This window comes from Macaca fascicularis, chromosome 19 (assembly GCF_037993035.2).
Source record: "Macaca fascicularis isolate 582-1 chromosome 19, T2T-MFA8v1.1".
Classification (NCBI taxonomy): domain Eukaryota; kingdom Metazoa; phylum Chordata; class Mammalia; order Primates; family Cercopithecidae; genus Macaca; species Macaca fascicularis.
Window position 1 is genome coordinate 36,201,017 of NC_088393.1, and position 10,597 is coordinate 36,211,613.

At 43.6% G+C, this 10,597-nt stretch overlaps 1 long non-coding RNA gene across 1 annotated transcript in view; it reads left to right on the forward strand.

Moving 5' to 3' along the window:
* LOC123570276 (uncharacterized) overlaps positions 1 to 9,479 on the forward strand; it is a 59,305-nt gene extending 49,826 nt beyond the window's left edge. Inside the window, exons 3-4 of the long non-coding RNA XR_010583548.2 lie at positions 4,008 to 4,059; positions 4,898 to 9,479. This is a non-coding gene — a long non-coding RNA (uncharacterized lncRNA). The remainder of the gene's footprint in view (positions 1 to 4,007; positions 4,060 to 4,897) is intronic.
* The last annotated feature ends 1,118 nt before the right edge of the window (positions 9,480 to 10,597 follow it).

Sequence of the window (10,597 nt, forward strand, 5' to 3'; positions counted from 1 at the left end):
ATTTTTGCCAAATCTGCCATTACTGCACCTTTGGGATGGAAGTTTCTCAGTGTGGTGCTTTCTTCAGTGAATCCTGTCTAGTATTCCCCGAGACCACTCTGGAAGGAGGTATTAGTCTGCCATGCTTTTGGGAACCAGATAGCTTGCTTGGTATTAGTCTGCCATGCTTTTGGGAACCAGATAGCTTGCTTGGGGCTACAGCTTAGCTGGAGGATACTTCCTCATTACCTATGAACTGTCTTCATTACTTAGAAACTGTCTCATCAGACAAACCACCTGGAGCCTTTCCCCAGCTCTAATCAGACCCTGCCCCCGCTCCATCTCCTGGTTCTACTTTTGCTACTTGACCACACTCTTGGGGAGTCCACCCCAGAAGCCTTACTGCACAGTCCCTAAGACAAGAGAATTTCCCTTTTCCCAGTTCTAGAAAAATGTGTGGGATTGCTCCATAGTAGACTGACCTATTTAAAATGCACACTCCTGAACCGGTCACAAGGGTCGGGGATGGCACAGCTGTCATCTTGAGTCAGCTGTCAACTGCTCAAGCTGGTGTGTACAGGAAGGAGCTGGGCACCAGACCCACATTGTCTGAGACCAACAGAAGGACGATTCTTCAAGGCAACTTGAGATGCTGGCAGCAGCAGAAGGGAGAATGGATGGCCGGAGGGCAAACACAATGGGATCTCTGACGTATCTTTCAAGTTGCAGCTCCTAAGCTCTCTCTTCCAGGAACCTTTCTATATCTAGTCTGCCTTGGAGAAACAGTTTCGTCATGCAGTGGACTTTCTTGTCAAGGGGAAATGCAGACAAATGTTGTCAGTGATCAGGTCCGATCTTTCAGGGAAGTCTTGCAAGAGCCTAACCCACGGTCCACAGGTTTCTGTGCTTGCCCTGCGAACAACCTCCCACTGGTAATGACTGCAGCCGGTGTTGTTGTTTCAAAAAGTTCCAGGAAGAATCTCAGCCCTGTAAAAACAAAAATGGGTTTGACCCAGAGATGCCTGAGTTGGAGAGGAACTTTGGAGAACTCCCCTTGTTAGTGTACTAAAATCCCTGCCCAGGGAGGAGCTCATTCACCATTTTCCGTGCATGTGAGGTATGTGGAACATGATCAGTGACGGGCTTTACTCCAGCTCCACATTCGATGACTCAGCTCACCAGCCCAATCAAAGCCAGGCTTTCACCTTTGTTTTGGGAGGCGCTGCTTGGGAACTATCCCCGATGTCCTCCTTACTTGCTGCAAGGCATCAAATCCCCTTGTTAAACCCGCCTTGGTTGTGGTACTGGACGTCACCCGCCAAGCCATTGAACCCAGCTGTCATGTGAGTAACAAAATGAGAAAGAGAACCTTAAGCATTGGGTCTGATTGACTGATCATCTGAAGACATGGTATGGAGACATTTATTCAACACATAATTGTAGGTGTATACCCTGGGCCAGGAGCTGTCCAAGGTGTGTGAGCCCCAAAGGTCTTTCACACCCACATGACCTCAGAAAGACACTGTACCCGCCTCATGGACAGAGCACAGCACAGGCACAGATGGGTGCTCAGTGGAAGTTGTGAGTAAATAAATGACAGCTTAGCACATGCGTTGGTCTAGAAGAGGCGGTGAAGTTAAGTGACGGATAGAAAGTGCTGTTCTCAGAGCCCTCACAAATGCTCTTCTCACAGCCATGCCTCCAATCAGTCACTGTAGGCTCCTTCTGCCCACAGAAATGAAGCCTGGTTTCTTCACCTGGGAACACACCACCAGTGGAAGTCTCTTGGCATCACTGGCATCAATCACCTTGCCCGGTGTAGCTCCCTGGTCTGTCCAAATCCTACTCACTTTTTAAGACACAGCTGCAGGAAGCCTTGTTCCCTGCACCAAGTTCCACTGAGTTGCCTCCTGCCTGTGCACTTCCACTGCGTGTGCTCCTGCCTGTGCCTCCTGCCTTGTGTTCCTGCTGACACCCCCTGTAACTCTCCCTGCCGCCTGCATTACTGTGGTCCCAGTACTCACCTGCCTTTCACCTAGGATTTCAAGCACTTGAAAGCTGGCCTCTTGCAGCCGTGGCCAAGACCCTCCCACCCAAGACACAGATGATGCTCTCACCAGGTCCCTGCTGGGTTTGATTTCTTTATTTTACTCTTAGAAACAGCTTCTTAATGTGTTAGACCTAAACAGCCAAGACACTAGGGGAGGTCATGGTCTCTTAGCAAAAAGGCTTCCTTGTGCCACAACTCTCTTAGGCATAGAAAACTGTCTCATCAAACTCAGTGGCAAATCTTCCTGCAACTACTGGTTGTCAGCCTATTAATTCATCAGCAACTCGCAATGGCCTGTAAGGTACTTGCTGGCTCTGTCTTGTTGCCACTCATGCTCAGAGACCACTACAGCCACCAACATGCTGGTTGTGGGCAAGACAGGACCGGAGACCAGAGGTTTCACACACTCACCATTGCCATCTGTCACTGTGTGGGGTAGGGAGAGTGGAAAGGGAGGGGAAAGAGGGTGTCTGGCTTTTCTTTCCCACTGCAATGCAAACATTTCTGTAATTTCTGCAGAGTTATTAGTTAATGTGATATTGTCACTTTGTGTTACCTTTAAAATGCCCAAATTGGGTCAGTTGATGCAGTCTTTCAAATGCGATTGTGCTGAATATATGGTAGCAGCAAATACTCAGGCTCTAATTTGAAAAGTCATCATTATCATGAATGCCTGTTCTTAATCAGTATGAACTGGGCCAAATGGCTCTGCAGAGTTTTCTGGATGTTAAGGGTAAGCTCCTGGTCTGCTGGGGAGAGGATTGGGCAAAGGAGAGGGTAACGAAGAGTCCAGCTATGCTTCAGTGATTCACTTCACTGTTACTTGGTTCATTTAGGTTTTATTGGGGAAACACTTATCATCGACAGCCAGAGAAGCTTCTGGAAAAAACATTCAAGTAATTGATGAATTTTCAAAAAGAAAAAAAACAGGAGTATGATGAAGAAAATGACACCAGGATGTGCATCCTTGCTTGCAGGAGGTCTAAGGTTTTAACTCACACACCAGATCTTACTGACTGAAAACAGCAAATACGCCAGGCGCAGTGTCTCATGCCTGTAATCCCAGCACTTTGGGAGGCTAAGGCGGGTGGATCACTTGAGGTCAGGAGTTTGAGACCAGCCTGGCCAATATGGTGAAACCCTGTCTCTACTACTAATAAAAAATTAGCCAAGCATGGTGGCACCTGCCTGTAATCCCAGCTACTTGGAGACTGAGGCCTGAGGCAGGAAAATCGCCTGAACTCAGGAGACAGAGGTTGCAGTGAGAAGAGATCACACCACTGCACTCCAGCCTGGGCTACAGAACTAGACTCTATCTCAAAAAAAAAAAAAAAAAAAAAAAAAAGAAAACAGCAAGAAAATATATTCCATGACTGACTGGTGATGTCTGCCATGGGTGTGGAATGGACAAATGAAGACCAAAAGAAATTCAACTACATCATTAAACAACAAAGAGTCTCAATCCATCAAAAAAGCCTATGAGAAAAAATAAACAAACAAACAAAAAACAGCCTTCACTTACAAATTCTTCTCTAAAACCAAGTATGTTTTATGTTGGAGAGCAGCACATGGTTTCTATTGAGGTTACTCCGATGAAGAGAGAACTCTGAAGCTGCTGGTGGCCATCTTGCCCCCAAGAGGCGAGAAGCTAGCTGAAAATGAAGACAAATCAAGAAAATCAGAGCCAAGACACAGAGAGAGACTAATTTCTAATGAGGTCCTTTCCAAACCTGGACCTAGCTATCCTTTTGGTCAAAAAGATCTACCCTTGGTCTTTAGTTACATAAGCTTATTTTTTCTGTTTACTTAAACTAATATGAATTGGGTTTATGTTATTTGCTACCCAAAGAATCTTAACAAATTTATTAAAAGAGCCGAGAGGGTAATATCTTGTGGGAAGGTCACTTAATTTCTTTTGACTTTGAGTGGTCTTATCTGTCAATGGAAAATAATGAACTTGTCTGTATTTGTTTAATAGGATTGCAGTAGAAACCAGAGAAGATGAAAGATGTCAGAGTTCCTTGAAAAATGTATGTGAAATTTCAAAAATTAAATTCCAACGGGATATGTGAATATGTGTATGTGTGAGTGTGATTCGTGTGTATTCTAAGGAAGAGGACTAGGTGATGTGTATTTCAGATAATGAGGTAAATAATCCACTACCTTCTGTTTTTGATTTAGGGTTTGGAAACCCTGGTCCATAGAAACATACTGCTATGTATGTTGTTCCTGCCACATCCACCAAAGCCAGGAAATTCTTTTCTTTGTGGAATCCACTTTTCCAATGGAGTTTCCAATATGATTGAACACTTTGATTATATATGTATTTTTTTTTTTATGTTGTCTCACTCAGCCTGGTATGCCCAGGCTGGAGTGCAGTGGCGTGATCTCAGCTCACTGCAACCTCCACCTTCCGGGTTCAAGTGATTCTCCCCACTCAGTCTCCAGAGTAGCTGGGATTACAGGCACCTGCCACCATGCCTGGCTAATTTTTGGATTTTTAGTAGAGACAGGCTTTCACTGTGTTGGCCAGGCTGGTCTCAAACTCTTGACCACAGGTGATCCAGCCGCCTCAGCCTCCCAAAGTGCTGGGATTTCAGGCTTGATCTCGTGTACCCAACCAGATTATATATGTATTTTTGATTATGTATTTTCTTACAGCATTCTGAAATTTTGAACTTAGTGATTTATTCATGTTGCCTGCAATACCCCCTATTTAGCACTGCAATGCTCTGGCAACATTATGGACTATCCCCAAAAAATTCATATCAACATGTGACTGCATTGGGAGACAGTATCTTTAAAGAGGTAAGCTGAAATGACATTACTAGGGTGGACCCTAATCCATTATGAATGGTGTCTTTATAGGAAGAGAAAATTTGGACACACAGGGAGAAGACCACAGGGAGGAGATGGCCATCTACAATTCCAGAAAAGCAGCCTCAGAAGAAACCAATCTGCCAACATCTTTATCTGCAACTCTCAACCTCCAAAACCGTGAGAAAATTAATTTCTGTTGTTTAAACCAACCAGACTGCAGGACTTCATTATGGCAGCCCCAGAAAATTAATACAGACAGCAAACGGCCAGACGTCCCACTTGAAAAAATGGATCCAGGAACAGAAAAGTAAATGTTGTGGGAATGACGTTTGATGGCAGGGTTTTATTCTGCAGCTGCCTACAGGAATGACAACAGAAAACTGTAAGATGGTGTGTTTCAAAATAAGCTCTGCAGGAAACCAGTATGAATGCTGCTTTAAAGAAAAAATTGAGGAGTGTTTTCCTTCCAATTATGTGACCAATTTTAGAATAAGTGTGATGTGGTGCTGAGAAGAATGTATACTCTGTTGATTTGGGGTGGAAAGTTCTGTAGATGTCTATTAGGTTCACTTGGTCCAGAACTGAGCTCAAGTCCTGAATATTCTTGTTAATTTTCTGTCTCTTTGATCTGTCTAATATTGACAGTGAGGTGTTAAAGTCTCCCACTATTATTATGTGGGAGTCTAAGTCTCTTTGTAGGTCTCTAAGAACTTGCTGTATGAATCGGGGTGTTCCTGTATTGGGTACATATGTATTTAGGATAGTTACCTCTTTTTGTTGCATTGATCCCTTTACCATTATGCAATGGCCTTCTTTGTCTCTTTTGATCTTTGTTGGTTTAAAGTCTGTTTTATCAGAGACTAGGACTGCAACTCCTGCTTTTTTTTTTTTTTTTTTTTTTTTGCTTTCCATTTGCTTGGTAAATATTCCTTCATCCCTTTACTTTGAGCCTACATGTGTCTTTGCACATGAGATGGGTCTCCTGAATACAGCACACAGATGGGTTTTGACTCTTTATCCAATTTGCCAGTCTGTGTCTTTTAATTGGGGCATTTAGCCCATTTACATTTAAGGTTAATATTGTAATGTGTGAATTTGATCCTGCCATTATGATGCTAGCTGGTTGTTTTGCCTGTTAGTTGATGCAGTTTCTTCATAGTGTCAATGTTCTTTACAATTTGGTATGTTTTTGCAGTGACTGGTGCCAGTTGTTCCTTTCTATGTTTAGTGCTTCCTTCAGGAGCCCTTGTAAGGCAGGCCTCGTGGTGACAAAATATCTCAACATTTGCTTGTCTGTGAAGGATTTTATTTCTCCTTCGCTTATGAAGCTTAGTTTGGCTGGGTATGAAACTCTGGGTTGAAAATTGTTTTCTTTAAGAATGTTGAATATTCGCCCCCACTCTCTTCTGGCTTGCAGGGTTTCTGCCAAGAGATCCACTGTTAGTCCGATGAGCTTCCCTTTGTGGGGAAAGATGATTAGGTGTCTTGGGGCTGCTCTTCTCAAGGAGTATCTTTGTGATGTTCTCTATATTTCCTGAATTTGAATGTTGGCCTGTCTTGCTAGGTTGGGGAAGTTCTCCTGATTAATGTCCTGAAGAGTGTTTTCCAACTTGGTTCCATTCTGCCCGTCACTTTCAGGTACACCAATCAAATGCAGATCTGGTCTTTTCACATAGTCCCATATTTCTTGAAGGCCTTGTTCGTTTCTTTTCATTCTTTTTTCTCTAATCTTGTCTTCTCACTTTATTTCATTGAGTTGATCTTTGTTCTCTGATATCCTTTCTTCCACTTGATCAATTTGGCTATTGATTCTTGTGTATGTTTCATGAAGTTCTTGTGCTGTGTTTTTCAGCTCCTTCAGGTCATTTATGTTCTCTAAGCTGGTTATTCTAGTTAGCAGTTCGTCTAACCTTTTTTTCAAGTTCCTAGCTTCATTGCATTGGGTTAGAACATGCTCCTTTAGCTCGGAGGAGTTTGTTATTACCCACCTCCTGAAGCCTACTTCTGTCAATTCATCAAACTCATTCTCCATCCAGTTTTGTTCCCTTGCCAGCGAGGAGTTGTGATCCTTGGGAGGAGAAGAGGCCTTCTGGCTTTTGGAATTTTTAGCCTTTTTGTGCTGGTTTCTCTCCATCTTTGTGGATTTATCGACCTTTGGTCTCTGATGTTGGTGACCTTTGGATGAGGCCATGAATGGACGTCCTTTTTGTTGATGTTGATGCTATTCCTTTGTGTTTGTTAGTTTTCCTTCTAACAGTCAGGCCCCTCTGCTGCAGGTCTGCTGGAGTTTGCTGGAGGTCCGCTCCAGACCTTGTTTGCCTGGGTATCACCAGCGAAGGCTGTAGAACAGCAAAGTTTGGGAAAGTTTGCATACTCTAATGCCCTCCTACCCAGCCTTTAAAAACTGATTTAAGGATTTTAGGAATCGTAGAGAAAAACAAACCAGTAGTCTCTTATTACAAAGAGAGAAAAATGAATAACCCTTGGCCTCAATAAACAGTCTTTAGTCTGCAGCTGAACTGGCATTCTGTGGAGTATACTTTCTGACATGCATACTTAGTGGTGCCTCCAATGTTCAGAAAGTCAGCTGGAAGGGGAGTTGAGTTTAGATGAGAAGTGAAGCATGTCATGCTTGGGCAGCCAGCAGGACCCCATCAGTCTGCATGAAAATGCTGCTCAGAGCAGAATTTGCAATTGCAAATATGTGGAACCAACCCAAATGTCCATCAATCGACAAGTGGATAAAGAAAATGTGGTATATATATACACACACACATATATGTACGTACATACGTACACACACACATACACACGCACACACACACACCATGGAGTACTACTCAGCCATAAAAAGGAATGAAATAATAGCATTTGCAGCAATCTAGATGGAATTGGAGACTATTATTCTAAGTGAAGTAACTCAGGAAAGGAAAAGCAAACATTGCATGTTCTCGCAAGTGGGAGCTAAGCTATGAGGACACAAAGGCATAAGAATGACACATTGGACTTTGGGGACTCAGGAGAAAGGGTAGAAGGGGTTGAGGGATAAAAGACTACACACTGGGTACAGTGTACACTGCTTGGGTGATGGGTGAACCTAAATCTCAGAAATCACTGTTAAATAACTTATTCACGTAACCACATACCACTTAGTCTCTAAAAACCTATTGAAATAAAAACTAAATTAAAAAAAGAAAAATAATATTTTCCAGAATGGAGAGGGCACATTTCATTAATTAACACACACCTTAACAGCCGCTCATATCTGCCACACAGACAGGAAATTGTAACTTCTGTGTACTGGGGCTTTGCTCATAGCTGTTGTCAGGGTTAACAAAGTACCTGCTTAATTATTAGTAGTTGAGAATACCTGGGGTTGTGCTCACGTGTTCATAGGTCTTACGTTCCTCAGAGCTCAGAAACGGCCATGCTCACGTGAGAAAGGGCACGGCGTGTTGGTAGAGGGGAGCAAAGAGGGAGGCTGGGGGAGCAGGTTGAGGCCAGATGCTGCAAAGACAGGAATCACCCTCAAGAGACCGGACTTGCTCTGGCAGGGAGTTGGGAGATGATGAAGGGCACTGAGGTGTGAGGGTGGCCTTTGGTTTTAATTAAAAAGAAGCCCATGCCAGCATCTAACTAAGATCTTAGCACCCAGGGAAGGAATGGGAAGCAGAGGAACTAGAAAGCAGGTGCATTAGGAGAAAGTTCTGACCCAAAGGCTTTGGCCAGGTTTGGGGAATGCGGAGAAATTCAGGGATGAACAGATTCTTCATGGTTTGGTGGGACAGAGAGGAGGATGTCTGTCAAGTGCCTGTCACTTGTACAGGGAGTCAAAGGGGAGCAGAGTTTGGACCAAGAGAGGTTCTGCGTTAAACACCAAGTGTTTATGAATCAGAGTAAGAGTTCCCCTTGCTGAATCTGCCTCTTTTATCTTGGCTGTTCCACAACATAGATTCCATTGTACAAATGATCATATGGACATTGTGTGATGTTCTAAGCCAAAAAGTGACTCTGGCAATTCCAGCCTATGAGTATCTTTTGGCAAAGTTCTAGTGTGAGAAGGAGTTCCTGCGTAGCTCTGTCTGTGGACTCAGCTCTGCAGGAAAGGCTGGAACCGCAGAGCCCATGAGGGTACACTGCTCACAGGCAGGGCTCACACGTGCTCTGCCCCCACCTTCCATGCCCAAGCAGGTCACACCGACTTTGAGGCACTTCCCTGGCCCTAACATGTTTTAAAATTTGAATCATGCTTCAAGTGATTCTTTTGAGATTGGCAGTGTTGGAAAGAGTCTAAGGAAGGGAACTTAGTTTTAAAATGGTTTTAATTATAGAGATAACAATTGGTACAGATATGTCAGGAAAACATGTTAGAATGTCCTGAGTGACAATGATGATTCCGTGAGCTCAGTTCACATTTCAGATGCTCTGGCCTCTGACTTCCGGCGTTTAGGAACCTGTGAAACATACGAATCTATGCACACGAAAAATCCAGGCACTAAGAACTCAGCCTTGATTAGCCATAAGTGTGCTCTCTGTAGATGGGGAAAATAACATTGTAAGAAATATGTTTAACCTATGTAAGAAAATGCATGGTTTTAACATGAAATATAAAAATTGGTGGTGGCACTAATTGTAGTCCTTTTTTCAGTTCGTTGAAGTTGGCTCAGCAGGCTCTGTTTCTCCCACTCTTCTCTGGCACCACATTTAACTGTTCTGTGGTGTAAGGTCTGCAGAATGAAGCAGCACTTCTTTTCAAATAGTGTCTCATGTGAACCTCAGTGATCCAGACCGGCCTCTGAGAAGTTTGAAGAGTTTTCGAGGACAACGATGTCTTGAACAAACCACGAGGAACACTCCAACTTTGTTTTTAGATGAATTTCCACATGTTTTTTTTCTGCAAGGGTTTTGGAGGGGTAGCATGACGGACTTCTTTGTACGGAATATTTTCAGAAGTTGTGTTAATGGAGAAATTTCTTTTGGGGCTTAAGTTTCTATTTGCCTTTTGTGACATGGTTTTTAAAAAACAACAAAAAAACCTCATTATCTTCCTCTCCCACAATTGTAGCCGTAGAAAGGAGATAAGGCAGGTCCCACGTGGACCGGTGGCTGGGTGTGCTGCCAGGATAGCTAAGGCGCCCCTTTTACAAACAGTCTTTAACATGCAGTCACACCCTCCATCTCCGTGCTGGGTGATAAGAAGGATTGTATTCATTACACCGTTGAATACAGAAACATATTTCCGAAATAATTTTTCTTGTCTAGAATTACACAGAATTCCGCTGAGTGGCACATTCAAAAGAATTTTTATTAGGAGGGTTCCAATGAACTGCTCAGCAGCAGAGGGACTTTATATTTAATTTGATTTCTCAGAACCAGGTATTGTGGAGAAAGGCATCAGATAACCACGGAGTGCTGGTTAAGGGAGGGAAGCCTCACTAAGCAGGGTTCATGCATTCAAGCCCCGCAGCCAACAAGCATTCACTGAGACTCTCATTCTGGAGTGGAGACCAAGGTGCCTCGAGATCCCAGTGAGTTCATGAGGCTTCCTGCCGCTTGTCTGCTTACATTTGGTTACAGAGGTGGCACAGTCTTTGTTACTGAGGCTGGATGACAATCAGCTCTGCCCAGACCTTCACAACTCATGTATGTGGGCACAGGACTTGGGCATAGAGAGAAACCAAGTGAAAATTTTGTAGTAAAAATTTTGCCACTGTGGAGAATTCCCCTTTTCTCATTTTGCTTTGGCAT